Genomic DNA, 9,489 nt, shown 5'->3' on the forward strand with positions numbered 1-9,489 from the left:
GACAAGCTCTAGCAGCGTCCCCTGCACGGGCCCTTCACGGCGTGACCCCTTCGTTCGCCGCCTCGCAAGCGCCGCAGCGGGTGAGAGCCGTCGCGCGCAAGCCGTCTCCGTCGCCACTGCGAGCGGCACCTGCGACCACCTTCCTCAACACGAGATCTGGACACCCTCTTCTCCCCTCGCCGGCGGAGCGGCACCGGCGGCGTGGCCCTGCGGTCTACCGGAGCGACACCTGCGACCCCTTCCTCAGCTCCGATCCGCATTGAGACGGCTCCAGTGCTGCGACCCCGAGGCGCTGCTCTCGCCGGATCGGGCTCCAGTCGTCCCCTTCCCTCGTGGCGGTGGGCCTGGCGCCTACGTGGAGACGCAGAAGAACGAAGAGAGGACGCTTATTTGCGTCCCGCGTCGGCTCCCACCCAAAATGGGTCACTTGTTTGCCTAGTCAGTTGGGGCTTATTTTGTGCGGATAAAACACCGTAAACAACCCATTTTAGGTTTTGGCGACGCTACGCCTACTCCGTTGGAGTCAGCCTAAGAACGGGCCCACCAAAGTGACGTGGTCTCCCCTCCCGTCCCGTCTCCCACGGTGGTGCTCCCCGCCAAATCCGCGTGCGCATCACGCAGCTTCGTCTCCGTCCTCTCCAGGTCGGCAAGCGCGGGCGCGCCACCGACTCCGTCGGGGAACCGTCCACCACCAACCGACCTGTGCCGCCTATAAATCCAACCCACCCCGGCGTCCCTCTTCCTCTTTCGTGGATAGATAGATAGAATCGCGTGGTTGGGTTCCCCTTCCTTCCCTGTTCGTTCCCTCGTCGGTGCCGTGGGGGTGGATGGGTAAGTGGCAGGTAAGACGCAGTCGTTGGTTTCGATCTGACGCGTCTCTCTGTTTCTCGATTGGTTGTTCCTAAGGTGTGACGGACTGGACTATCCGGATGGATGGATGGATTTCGTTTAGGTTGGATTGGATGGTTGGTTGGTTCTCCTCCTTTGCTGCGTTAGCTATTTTTCTCTCGACCCCTCGTTGGGTCTCTGACTAATTACGATTTGCTGATTGATATGTATACTTAGGTTATTAATTAATTGTTATGCTGCTGTTGCGATCTGTCTCGTTGATGTCTAGGGTTGTGCCGTTATTTTCATTCTGGTGGAGGGTAAGGCGACTCGATTGTGATCTGTCTGTGTTGGGTCAGATGTATTTGGTATCTGTTGATGTCTAGGGTTGTGCGGTTATTTTGATTCGATTGATTGCTGTTCATTCTGATGGAGGATAAGGCGACTCGATTGTGATCTGTTTGTGTTGGGTCAGATATATTTGATTGGTTAGCGTGGATGTTTTTGATACGATCGGAACAGAAGATGGATTCAAGGGGATTTGGTTTTGATTCGTCGATGCTGTGTGATCTGTTCAGTCAAAGGTTGTTGATTGGATGCTTCTATCTTCATTAGGATTAGGATGCTGATTTTGTGGAGAAGAAAACCAGTGCCTGTTGGTTATATGAAACTACTAGACTGCTCAGAATTCTGCACTGTTTGCTCCTGATTGTAGTCGGAAGATTTCTTAGGTTTACAGAGCTATGATATGATTTAGTATGTTGTATTTTGGGGCAAGTTATATTAATCAGATGAGTACTATCAGGTTTATTTGAAAGCCTTGCAAGTAAAGGTCACATCATGAAGTTCTCGTGGGTTTAGTAGATGAGTTGCTTTCTTGGGAGCCAGAACAGTTCATTTAGAGTTGAGGGGCATGATCGTGGAGATGATTCTACAATTGTACTCTTCAGTACCACTTTTTGATAAATCCAATTTGGTGGTTTCTTTTAAGAAGACATGGAGAGTTTGATTTCATATATGGCTTACATCCTCAAGTTCATGTGGTTTTAAATAAGTTGCTTTCTTTGGGAGTGAAAACCATTTAGAGCTAATATAGACATGGTCATGGAGATGATTCTACAATTCTCTTCAATATCATTTTTGATCAATTCAATTTGATGGTTCCTTTTAAGATTATTATACATGGATGCAGAGTTTGATTTGCTTCTCTAAGGTGTAATTTAATGCTAGGTTGTGGAACCAGGATTATAGAACTGTGTGTGTTCGAAGCTTCATTTGAGTAAGATATATGGGGAATACTTCAGTTGTGGCTGCTTTGCTAAATTACTGTTGGTATTTGTTTCTCTGGTGGTATCATAAGGCCTTCTGTATAATTCCTGGACAAATGATTTACCATGGGTCTTCTATTACCCTGACATAGTATTGGACATGACTTTTTGGCTTCTGTTACTGGATTATGCGCTCATTCAAGTGTTGTAGAGATCTTTAGTTTTGTACTTTTGTTGGTTTAATAGTACTGTGATACATGTTGTACAGTATGTATGATGGTGAAAAGTATTTTTGCCTGGAGATGTAATTATTATATGATATGGATATTTGTATAGAACTTGGCACAATCCTGCTTATTATAAATTGCTTGTGACATGACTCTTTTATTATGGATCTGCTAAACTTTAGCAGTAACCACATGTCTATTGTTTCTTTAAGAGTAACCACATGTCTATTTTTTGTTCTCATTCTAATCTCTTGCAGATTGAATTCTTGAATCGCATGCAAATACTACATTTACTTTGGTGCTGCACAAATCTTAATTTTATTTTTTATAGATAGATTGGTGCAGTTTGTTTCCTATCGGAAAGGTTTTCTTGAGTAGGTGAATCAGAGTCTTTCATGCATTCTCTCTTACAACTCCATGCACAATATTTTACTGAACATGTTGTGTTGGTTCAGCTTCTTAGTTCAAGTGTGAGACAGTTCTCAACCTGCCATGTCTTAGTCCCATCTTCTTTCTGTTCATTGAACTGAATTTGTTTTGTTCTCGTTAAGGTTAGGCATCCTCTTCTTCCCTATTTTAATACTGATGATGGGACCAATATTTGTCCTTTGTTTTGCATTGAGTCCTGATTGGAAGTAGTGAAGTTGGAAATATAAAATCAGTCAGGTAAAGGATAAGATTCATACATCTTAGCATCCCTGTTTCTGGATCAAAGTAGACATGTCGAGTTATTCTAGACTCCTATGCTTTTTAATACTAATTTGGGATCTTGTGATCTTTGAAGTGTTCTTTATTAAGTTCAACTACAATGACTGGAATGTGTTGACAAGGCTTTGATTAGTGCATCTGAAAAAAAGCAGGGGGTCTTGGTGTAGGAAATCTGATTGGTTTAGATTTTACATGCATGCAGGATTTAACTGCATTTACTGAATTGAAGCAACTCATTATGTGATGAGTAGTAGTGCTATATAACACATAATTTAGTGTTAACCTTGAAAGTGGGGTTAGACGGTGTTCAATCACTTTCAGTTTGGTCCCTATTACTTGATCTTTTGTGACAATGATTTCTTAGGTCATTCAGATTTTTTGCAGAGCTATTATGTAGTATTGTAGTGTTACTTTACTTCTAGTGTTGATTAAAGAGCATGCTATTTTGTAGCAAGTTATACTTCTAGTGTTTTAGACTAATGTTTTAGACTAGTGTTTTAGGTAAGTTGATTTATTTGGGATATTTAGACTTGATCATGGAGACGATTCTACAATTCTATTCTTCAGTACTATCTTTTTCATCAATCCAATTTGGTTGTGTCTTCTAAGGAAATATGGGCAGAGTCTGATTTGATTTACAGATAGGGATTTGATTTGTAGCAAGGGTCACATCCGGAAGTTCTGGTGATTTTAGATAACTTTCTTACTTTTGGGAGCCAGGACAGCTGGCATGTTTATGGAGAGAATTCTACAAATTTATTCTTCAGTATTATTTTTTGATTGATCAATTTAATTTATTGGGTCCTTTAGTGGGTGCATATTTTGGTTTACTTAGGTGTAATTTGATGCACAGTATATGTATGATGAAAAAAAATATTTGCCTGGAGCTGTAATTATTATATGATATAGATATCGGTATAGAGATTTGCACCATCCCACTTATTACAATTTACTTGTGACATGCCTTTTATGGATCAACCAGCAACTGCATGTATATTGCTCAATCTAATCACCTGCGTGTCCTAATCTTGAATCCATGCAAATACTATGTTTATTTTGGTATCGCACAAACATGCTTCTTGAATTTTATAGATCGGTGCAATTTATTCCATATTCTATCTGCAATGAACTAAATTTCTTCTTGTCACATGCGCATTTGGACGTTCTGCAACATTGCTCATTGCTGGCTGAAAATGTCATCTGCAGACTTTTGGTTTTAATATCATTTGTTGTACTATTCTTTAGTTACTCTCTTCCTATATGTAAAGGTCAAAGTTTTCAAGCCATGTCTGTAATAAGCCGCGCACAATATTATTGAACATGTTATGTTGGTACAGCTTCATAGTTTAAGTGTGCTTCAGTTTTCAGCCTGTCATGCTGACCTAGTTCCATATTTCTGTTCACTGAATTGAAGTAATGTGATCCTTCTTTTTTTTGTATATGTACAGGCAGTAGAGACCTAGTTCCATCTTCTTTCTGTTCATTTAACTGAAGTAACGTGATCCTTTTTTTTCGTATCTAAATGCTGTAGAGACCTAGTTTCGTATTCTTTTTTCCATATCTACATATTGTAGAGCTTTGTGCTTTATTTCAGTGCATCCTTGACTCAATGCAATGTGGTTTTATTCTCGTTAGAGTTGGAATTTTTCTTTCCTATTTGAGTAATAAAACTGATGGATCTAGTATTTGTCCTTTTTGTCTTTATTAGTCCTGACTTGAGGTTTTCAGTTTGCTCATTATTATGCCTCTCCAGGTTTGTAGATCGGGAAGTATGGTTCTGTTTTCACTGGGTGGTTTACAGATCAGGAAGTCTGGTTCTGTTTTCACTGGGTGGTTTACAGATCGGGAAGTCGGTTCTGTTTTCTGACTAAGTCTTGAGGTGGTTGGATTGCTACTATTGTCTTGCTTAGGATTCTAACATGCAGTACTGTTGTCTGACAAGTGAGCTGTTCTGGATTATGTTGTGTTCCATCTAACATGTTTCCTGACAAGTGAGTCTCGTGAGAAGGTAGATGGTTGCTTATGTATGGAGTTTAACTGTTCTTTGATTTAATGCCAATTTGTTGTTTACTTCTGTACGGGCTTTGATATGGATTTAAAAAATCTAAACTAATTTGGATTTGAACTTTGGCTTCATGGACCCATATTACTTGGCTTATGTTAGTCCGTCATTTCCTGGTATGTTCGTTCTAGTGTCATCGAGTCTTTGACTGTTGTCTTGTCCTGTAATTTATGTTCCCCACTAGTTTTGATCGTAAAGCATTCAGGAGTTGCAGTTAATATGGATGTCGCTGTAGAACCATTATTGCAACCTATATTTGTTAATATAAGCAATGGATGTTCAATTTTCATCCACAGGTACTGTGCTCTTTAATCTTTGTTTTTGAGTAAGATAAACCAGGGGTAGAAAAGAGCAATGTGGTTTGTCAAAACATTTTGGAAATTGTAGCTTGACTTGTAGATTCTAACATATATCTGTTATTGAGTACTAATGATTCTAACACCTGCTTTATACCCTAATTGTTTGTTGCTGATTATCACTATAATTCTGAAAAGATAAAGTCTGGATGTTGCACAAATCACAGTGCATAGCAACTTATGCATAGTCTTCGAGATCTTTTTGTTCCTGCACATGTATACTAAACTGTCAAGTTTATTCTCTTCATGATCAACTGCGTTATGTTTGTATTGTTCATCAAATATAGGGTTGTGTACATATTGTAATTCTGATAGCTTTTGCCATATATTTTGTGTAGTTGCGTCTTTTGTCTCCTTGTTGACAGTTCTAAGCGCATGACTTATTTTTTTTTAAAAAAACAAACAATAAAAAAATAATCTGCTTATTTTATTTTGTCGACACATGAGTTTGGTACCTAATATTACTTGTTTCTGGCTATGTTCATCTTGAGTTCAGCTTGATGTGCCTAACCTACATTTGTGTCTTGCCCTTTATTTAAGAACAAGGTTAATCTAGTCTGCAATTTTGATGATCTGTTTAGCAATAAAATTCTTGTCTGCAATTTTGATGTATTTGTTTAACTCTTACAAGAACTTGTCATTCATACACACTCCTCGGTTTTCTTTGTTAAAGAACGAAGTGGATTCATAATTTTTTTTTCTTGTCTGCTGTGCAACTGATAGTATTAAATTGGAAGGGTGGCTTTGCAATTTGTGGGGACACATGCATTTACATACGTAAAGATGTCTGTATAGCTCCATTTTGAACATGAAGTTTCATAATTTTTCCATTCACATAGCTTCTTTCTCTTTGAGCTTTCATTTGTAGTTTGATTTGGTTGCTGGGTGCTCCTTGGAGGAAATGAGGGTCTAGTGTTTTGAGTCGTAACTGAATCTGTGACAATATCAAAGAAAAATGGTCTGATGGTTGCATTCTCTAATAGTGTTGCATTTGACTTAGGTCAAGGTGCATGCTAGATTTATTGGCACCAAGTCTTGTGTCTTATTTCTTCAAAATATTGAGTCCCACCCTGTTCTTGTAATACTTCTCTAAATTATCATCACAAAGAGAACATGAAGACCTACTTTAATAGAAAATATTTTGATCTAGTTATGGGCTTATGGCAAATAAATGAGTAGTAGTCACTTGATGTTCTTGAGCCCCATAAAATGGTGGTCTATGCTAACTGTACTAATGATAGGAATAAAAGTGGTGGTCACCTGATGGCAAACTTGAGTACTGACAAATGTCACCTATTGTGCTTCTTTGGTTCCAAGGCATATTCTCCTTATGATGATTGCATTTGCTTCAGCTGTTTGTGGTTATCTTTGCCTCGTAGCTGTTTGAATTTATTTTCTTGTTAATATGCTTATTATACTAGGGGGTAGTGTAGGTGGGTAGGGGGGTGCCTAACACTGCCAATGCCGGTCCCAAGCCCGGATAAAAGTGGAGGGGGGCACTGTTGAATGGTTAACAGTGAAGTCTCAAAATAAGAGTTCTGAGTCGGCTACAGTATATGGTTTACTGGAAGGCTAATATGATCTAACTTGGAAGTTGTAATTGAGAGATGTAAAAGTGGGCACACTTGTCAAGAGTCTTTTCTGTGTTAAAACGAACGTAATTTATTTAGTGTTTGCAGCTTTTAAATTTGACATCTGACACAGTCACACAGACCTGGAGTATATTCAAATGAAAGGAGGATCTCTGTTGTAGAATGAAGATATTTTGCGAAATTTCCTATGGCCAATGGTCTGTGAAATGAGGTGGTCATCCTTCCATAACTTTTGTTTACTTCTTGTTTCTTAATCTTAGATCTTTAAGAGCCATTTAAACTGTATTGTAGTTGATTCATATTTTCCTTTGTCTTTGACAGACCGCTGACCACAGCCTGTGCCAAGCGACCAGGAGCAGCGACATATATAACTGGTAGCAGGGGTGAAGTGGTGATCCACTGTCAGCGGCAAGTGAAGCCGAGAAGGCAACAGCGGTCACTGAACAAGACTGGACTGTGATCAACTGTCTATGGCCTTCATTGAGATAGCAGCCAAGGAAGAGGGAACTTCCAAGTTCCAACTAGACCTCACATGGTCGTTGAGCAGGCTGCATGTAGCAATGGACGGGATGAGCACAGCTGCACAAGCACATATAAAAGACAAGGCCTGAACCAGAACTTGGTAGCCGTCGCAGAGCTGTAGCGAGCACCGAGGCTCCAAATGTCGCAAGCAATGCAAAGCAGAAGCACTCGACTGATCGATCACCTGCCAAAACCGCCGGACTCCTAAAACAATGCTCCAGTCCAAGTCGATACAACATCCAGCCTGCCTCTCGCTGCTACTGCTACGGTGCTACCCGTCCAAGAACGCATTATGATCAATTAGTAAATCTCCATTCGTCACTGGAAGAATCGAATCATGAAGCTAGCTTGGCTTGGATTGTGTGTGGTTTAGATGGATTCTCCTATACGTACGGATGTTAACGGGACGGGATGCCGATTCAACAGCAGGCCATGGGCTTCTGGTCTGCACTGGACAAGGCCGCCAACAGCGAGCCCTTCCCTCTGAATCAATGAGATTGTAAATTGGAAATTTGATGACTAGGTAAAGTATTGAATCTGACGATGATAGAATCTACTGTATTTGTCAACTTGAGATCCAATTCCTGTCAATTCCTTTCATATATATACTATATATATATGGGATGAGATTAATTTTGGCCCCTGGGTTTATTAGCTTTTGATTGATGCACATGCTGCTGTCTTATGTGTCCGTCCGTCTGAATGTTATGTTAGCACCACAGTAACAGTCATGCTTACATGAAGCCATCACATAGATTCGATGCACTCTAATTTCTTACTGACTCCTTGTGTGCCATTAGGACCAACTAATATAATATAAGGCAACTAGCCAAACCAGATGAGTTCACAAAGGCTCAATCCAGTAAAATCTCACATTTTCCAGTTAATTTAATAAATAAATAATGCCTTGTGCTGCATGCCTTCCAAATGAGAACACTGACTGTAGCAAAAGACTTGCAGAAAGGCCGAAGCTATTCTTCTCAAGTCTCAACACAAACGTACTTATACGCTTGTACCAAAACTAAGGTTGCTAAAAATAAACAAATCTCCAGTAGAAAAGATCGTCACTGAATCGAATGAACACTGAATATGTCGACTGAACATCTATAAAGATCTCATCTCTGTTCACGCAAACTCCAGTGATCACAGTCAATTTGTATGCCCGTTGTAACGCATGGACCATCACCTACCTAGTCAGTACAAGGATCATATATAACCTTGACAGGGTGAACCATCTTTATTTTAGCTATACGCTATTAGTAAATTACTGACACCATCGTCAACTAACTAACAACTACAATTCCTTAAACAATCAAACCGATTCGAATACAAGACCCCTATCATCTACACCTTTCCTTGAGAACGAGCTGATTCCAATGAAATCTTGAGCTCGGTGATTTCAGCTTTTAAGTCCATAATGGTAGCCTGGAGCTCCTTGAGATGATTTTCCTGGGAATGCATCGTCTTCACGGCTTCTTCTTTGCCCAACTTGTCAATAACCCTTGTTCCCTTGTCGGTCGTGTTACCATGTCCTGCATGATGATAAGAGAAGTTAAACATTGGCCACCGTTTTGTTTGAGTACTCTATCGAGTCGATTTCGTCTTGGTCGTAATATCTTCTGCAACAGCTTAAGAGACCAGAGAGGTGAAATAAGAGAAGTTACTAGAATAGCAGACACTCTTGCATATCATGCCTTGTCAAAGCATCAGCATAGCTTCCAAATACATAAAAAGAATATGCAGCAAGAAGATATCAGAGTACAACAATGGGGCTGATCTCTACTCCCATATCAGCCACATTTCTCGTTCCAGTGGACATTTATTTTGCACATCTTGTTGTCGCAGGCACAGGCCAGTTTTCAAATGGGCTAGTAACTATCATGTTGGAACTTGTATCATGATCATGAATGAATTATGCCTGAAAAT

The 9,489-nt window shown here is 40.2% G+C and overlaps 1 long non-coding RNA gene across 1 annotated transcript; it reads left to right on the forward strand.

Moving 5' to 3' along the window:
- Window positions 1–548: 548 nt before the first annotated feature.
- LOC136483307 (uncharacterized) lies at window positions 549–8,104 on the forward strand. Its single transcript, XR_010765405.1, has 2 exons — window positions 549–7,252; window positions 7,363–8,104. It is a non-coding gene; the product is annotated as an uncharacterized lncRNA (long non-coding RNA).
- Window positions 8,105–9,489: the final 1,385 nt, after the last annotated feature.

The sequence above is a fragment of the Miscanthus floridulus genome, chromosome 9, assembly GCF_019320115.1.
Source record: "Miscanthus floridulus cultivar M001 chromosome 9, ASM1932011v1, whole genome shotgun sequence".
NCBI classification, from domain to species: domain Eukaryota; kingdom Viridiplantae; phylum Streptophyta; class Magnoliopsida; order Poales; family Poaceae; genus Miscanthus; species Miscanthus floridulus.